This window comes from Trachemys scripta, chromosome 3 (assembly GCF_013100865.1).
Source record: "Trachemys scripta elegans isolate TJP31775 chromosome 3, CAS_Tse_1.0, whole genome shotgun sequence".
NCBI classification, from domain to species: domain Eukaryota; kingdom Metazoa; phylum Chordata; order Testudines; family Emydidae; genus Trachemys; species Trachemys scripta.
Window position 1 is genome coordinate 193263781 of NC_048300.1, and position 6297 is coordinate 193270077.

Below are 6297 nucleotides of genomic sequence, written 5' to 3' on the forward strand. Positions count from 1 at the left end.
GCCCCCGGCACAGCCCCCGAGCCCCCGGCCGAGCCCCCGAGCCCCCGGCCCGGACCCGCTGGCCCGGCCCTGGAGCCCCCGGTCAGGCACCGCACCGCGGGCCCGGCCCCGGAGCCCCCGGCACCGCGGGCCCGGCCCCCGGCCCGACCCCCGAGCACCCGCACCGCCGGCTGGCATGTCCCGATTTTCCCGGACATGTCCGGCTTTTTGGGCTTTCCCCCCGGACGGGGATTTGAAGCTCAAAAAGCCGGACATGTCCGGGAAAATCCGGACGTATGGTAACCCTAGACAGTCTCTACGCAAAAGAATAAATGGACACAAATCAGACGTCAAGAATTATATCATTCAAAAGCCAGTCGGCAAACACTTCAACCTCCCTGGACACTCAATTACAGACCTAAAAGTGGCAATTCTTCAACAAAAAAACCTTCAAAAACAGACTCCAAAGAGAAACTGCAGAACTGAAATTAATTTGCAAACTGGACACAATCAAATTAGGCCTGAATAAAGCCTGGGAGTGGATGGGTCATTACACAAAATAAAAACTATTTCCACCATTGGGTTTCAAACCTTAAAGGGGCCACACGACAGGGTAGGATGAGTCTTAGGCCCTACTACCCTTAAGGGACAGTCCCTGCAGCCCCCTCATAGACATATGTTAAAAAACGCAAGATGGAGCTCTTTGCTTTGGGCATCTCTGCTTATCAAAAAAAGTGGGCACAGGCAAAGAAATCAGGGTTTGAGCATGTATATTGGCAGAGGCACCATAAGAGTTAAATGTTTTGGTCACAAAAATAAAGCATCGGCTTTAATCCCTTACAATTTCTTTTTAAGGGGAAACTGAGGCACAAAAGTGATGCCCAAAAGCGTCAGTCTCAGGGTCCAGACTGAAACTCAGGAGGCGCTGGCTCTCACTCCCCATGGCCAGCATGGAAAATCCCGGACCTGTCTAATCCAGGCTGATCAAGGCAGACAGAACAAGGCCTGTCTACAAGTGTCAAAACCATCCACAGATGGTGAGATCAGCAACCAGGAAACGGATGAAATGGGGAATTCCCAACAAGCACAGTAGCATGTGAACCACCCCAGGCTGTCATGACACGAGCCCCAGGGCTGGTCCAGCGTCATAAGATAGAACAAGCAGAACACGTTTCCATGCAGGGTGTAACTATCACCTGTCTGACGCCAGATGGAATGCAATGGTGAGGCCCCAGAGACCCCCCTGGAAACGTGGAGCCCACAGCTTGGATCGGGACTCTGAGAAAAAGCCTTTTGTTGTCTAGTGGCATGGGGCCAAATCTGCTGTCCCTGACACCGGTGCAACCCCCAGTGCAGTCAATAGGCTTGCACCAGTGTCCCCAGGGCCCAACCCACCCCAGCATCCCAGCTGGAGATTCGTGTTGGTTGGGGGAGATGATGTGAGGAAATTATCCCCTCAGGCTGCAGAGCAACAGTGAAGCCTCCCCATGGGGAGGGGAGGGCGGCTTCCATTCATTTGTCTCCATGGCCCTAAGGTCCCTTTTCAGCGGGGTAGGACTGGAGGTTCAAAACTCATGGTTCCTCTACCCTCCCCTCTCCCAGAGACCCCAAAGCCCTTTGTGTGGAACTGGTGTCCATGCACCTTCACACTCACTCCTCAGATCCCTCCTCCTCTCCCATCATGCAGCTTAACTGCACCATCTGGGGCTTCTCCCCATCGCTGGAGAAGGGGGCAAGGCTGGTCCCTTCAGGCAGGAGTTGGCCCATGTTTTCACCAGCAATACAGCTGCTCCGAGTCGGTCGTTCAGGCTGCCCACTGAGAACAGGGAAGGGTTGGAGGCCCACAATGGAGCATGGGAGGAGGCCTCAGGTAGAAAAATTTTCACACACAACTCTTTTTCAGTGAAAAAAATGTAGATTTAGCAACTCTGAAACATTTTGCAAATTTATGTCTGTTTTACCAAATTTTTCATTTGGGGGGGAGGAGAATTAAAATTCCAAAAGAATCAGGACAGCCAATGTCAATTTTTTCTAAGCTGAATGTTTCTATTTGCCAGTTTGAAGTGACATTTCATTTTAAGATGCCCTTTCATTTTCTTTTTCAAAAATTCATTTCTAAAAGCTCAGAAGAAAGTGGGAATATTCTGATTTCTGTCATGCCCAGGCATTTCATTCATCCCAAGAGGATTTTTAGTTTTCAATTCATCAGAAATTTTGAACATTTTCAGTTTGGACCCCAGCCAGACCCAGTTTTTCCCCCAATATCTCAAAACTGCCAGCGAACCAAAAAATCCGTTTTTCCACCCAGCGCTTGCTACCAGGCAGATCAATGACCAGCAGCAGCCTTTTGAAAACTGAAGGGAGCCTCTGTAGATTGCAGTGAGCTTTCAGAGTAACCTCTTCCTCCATCCCCTCATACCCCTCTGCAGTAACCAATGGAGTGCAGCACACAGCTATGATTGCTGCTTGCAATGTTTATGATGCCAAACGGCTCTGCTTATCTAAGTGGCTGTGCAGAGTTGGCACAGTTGACTGTTTAACCTCTCACCTTTGCTCTCCCTAATATTGCGCCCAAAGCATTTCAGTGGGATGCTGGGACAATTCGCGTTGCTAAGTTCTGCTCGGTGAGAGCAAGGCTCACAGCATGTGTCCCTTAGTTGTTAACGTCACTCTCCATTAGGGTGACCAGATGTCCCGATTTTATAGGGACAGTCCCAATATTTAGGGCTTTTTCTTATATAGGCTCCTATTACCCCCCACCCTCTGTCCCGATTTTTCACACTTGCTTTCTGGTCACCCTACTCTCCATATGTTGGTTAAAGTTGAATTAGCAGATGCTGCAAAACCCAGTATTAATTAGACACACTCAGAGAAGGGGCAGTATTGCTCCAGAGCCATTATTATATTTAGGAAGGCTAGGGAAAGAGAAGAAGTTAAGGTGGTTTTGAGGGCCACCCGAGAGCATATGATGAGCTCGGGGGCATAATGTTGATCCACGCAGGACTCTGAGAATTGTAGGAAGTTACTAAAAATGGGCTGGATTCTTAATGGGATCCTTAAAAACTAAACCCTCATGGCTGTCACACACTACCCACACCAGGTACTTGTTCCCCATTTATCATATATCTACCGCCATGCTGCACAGGCCCCTCACGGTACAATTCATCTTCTGGCACGTGCAGGCTATTGGACATCCACAAAACGTTGCTCTGTCACAGAGTCCTGGCCCCTATCCCTGATCATTCCCGGGGAGTTTTTCCAAGGATGTAAGCAGCACTTCTCCACTATGTTTCATTAGCTGAGCGTGCTTCACTCATTCTGCTCCTGGACAGGTATATCTGTACATACAGGAAAGACTGATTATGCCTTTTGTGTTAAAATCACAGCCCATATCTAACTCGGTATTGTCACTGTTAATATATTGGTCTGAATAAAACATTTCATAGAATCATAGAACTGGAAGGGATCTCAAGAGGTCATCCAGTCCAGTCCCCTGCACTCATGGCAGCACTAAGTATTATCATTCAAGATCATCCCTGACAGGTGTCTGTCCTTCCTAGGCAGCCATTTCCTATTTTGTATGTGTGAAACTGATTTTTGCTTCCTAAGTGGTGTACTTTGCATTTGTCCTTATTGAATTTCATCCTATTTACTTCAGACTATTTCTTCAGTTTGTCTAAATCATTTTGAATTTTAATCCTATCCTCCAAAGCACTTGCAACCCCTCCCAGCTTGGTATCATCTGCAAACTTTATAAGTGTACTCTCTATGCCATTATCTAAATCATTGATGAAGGTATTGAACAGAACTGGACCCAGAACTGATCATTGCGGAACCTCACTCGTTATGCCCTTCCAGCCTGACTGTCAACCACTGATAACTACTCTCTGGGAATGGTTTTCCATAACCAGTTATGCACCCACCTTATAGTAGCTCCATCTAGGTTGCATTTCCCTAGTTTGTTAATGAGAAGGTCATGTGAGACAGTATCAAAAGCTTTACTAAAGTCAAGATATACAATGTATACCAGTTCCCCCCATCCACAAGGCTAGTTACCCTGTCAAAGAAAGCTATCAGGTTGATTTGACATGATTTGTTCTTGACAAATCCATGCTGACTGTTACTTATCATCTTCTAGATGTTTACAAATTGATTGCTTAATTATTTGCTCCATTATCTTTCCAGGTACTGAACTTAAGCTGACTGGTCTGTAATTCCCCAGGTTGTCCTTATTTCCCTTTTTATAGATTGGCACTATATTTGCCCTTTTCCAGTCTTCTAGAATTCTCCCACCTTCCATGACTTTTCAAAGATAATTCTAATGACTCAGATAACTCCCCAGTCAGCTCCTTGAGTATTCCAGGATGCATTTCATCAGGCCCTCGTGACTTGAAGATATCTAACTTGTCTAAGTAATTTTTAACTTGTTCTTTCCCTATTTTAGCCTCTGCTTCTACCTAATTTTCACTGGCATTCACTATGTTAGTCGTCCAATCACCACCAACCTTCTTGGTGAAGACCAAAACAAATAAGTCATTAAGCACCTCTGCCATTTCCACATTTTCTGTTATTGTTTTCCTCCCTCATTGAGTAAAGAAGCTTTTTTTGTATTTATGCAGGTTCTGGCCAAAGGGGCAAGAATCCCTTCCAGTAATTTGAAGGGATAGAACTACAAGGACCTCATGAGAGCTCTCGATCAGGTCAATAATGACTTATTGCACCTCTCTCGATCAGGTCAATAATAACTTATTGCACCTCTCCTTCTCAGACAGAGATGCTGCAAGATCCAGAGAACTAGGTGAACAGCAGAAATCCCGGTGAGAAAACCTTATCTCACTGGAGGAGCAGGTTTTTTTCTGCCTCTTTGACAAAAGACAGGCTGTTAACCCAAATATTCGCTAATAAGAATATGAATCCTCCAAGTGTGCGGAGGGAGAGTAAGTGTGTGTGAGAAAGTTATAAAGGAGGAATGTTCTGTTTGTTCTTCTCTATGGAGATTCATGTGTGATTGAAGTGTGGGAAGGGAATAGGGCCATTCTTACACCATTGAATATTTCAGTCTCTTAGGAAAGTTAGCTCCCAAACTGAGATCTGAATCGCTGCTCATAGTCCTAGTGAAAATGTTTGAGGTTAACTCCTGACCAGGTAGGCTCTGTCCACACCAAGGCACGCTTACACAAAGGCAAATCTCATTGATGTCAATGGGAGTTGCAAGTTAGGGCAATGCTAGGCCCTATGTGTTTATTATATTAACGATTCACAGTGCAGGGTCCTGTCCTGGAGAGTTTACAATCTAAAAATCCTTCATTGTAAATTATTCGGTGCAGGGATTGTCCTTTCAATAAGTGTTTCTATAGGGAAATAGCACAAAGAGGCCTTGGTTCCTGTTTGCAGCCCTGAGGCGCTACCATCATAAAAACAGTAATAAATCAGGAGTACCTGCTCTGAAATCAGTAGAGACCCACTCAACTGGTTTCAGTAATGGGAGAATCAGGATCACAGTTACTAATTTCAGGTGGGTGAAACAGATACATATTTGGGGAGATTTAGCTAGAAGGGCTTCGTTCCCATCAGTACTTTGGAATATTTTTAACTTGTGGTAACCGCAAATCTACCCACAGCTGACAAGTGCACCCTTATCCCCCTCTGTTTCATCCTGCCTCAGCACAGGGGCCTGGACTTGATGATTTCTTGAGGTCCTTTCCAGCCCTACATTTCTATGATTCTGTGTTTGTATTCTTACTAATTATTTCTATTACCGTAGTCCCTAGGAGGCCTACTCATGGACCAGGACCCCATTGTGCTAAGTGCTGTACAAAACACAACACAAGGATGGTCTCTGCCCCAAGGAGCTTACACCCTAAGTACCAGACAAGAGACAACAGATGGAGACAGACAGATGAGTCCAAAGGAACGATGAGACAAATTTGATCAGCGTGATAGGCAGTGATCTCTGCACACAAACAGCCTAACCATTGTCAAGCTTGTTGTAGGTGTCATGGCAACGGAGAATTTTGATGTCATTTCCAAGCGGATAATACCTCTTCTAGATGATGGTGTTTCTAGGAATTGTGGTCTGGTGCTGTTCACTCAGCATTCATGATGTTCGCCTGTAACTTTGCTTTTGGAAGCTGATGTTTCTGGGAATGAGTCAAACACCCCAATAACCTTCACCAGTGAAGTTAGTCTGCAGGGGAGCTTATAAAGGTCTCTTTCTGCATACTATATGGTAGGTCGGGGTGCTGATTGGTGGGCGAGACCTCAGTCTTCAGGTTTAGCTTTTCAGTCAAGTAGCCAATACCCCATTTAAATATTTTT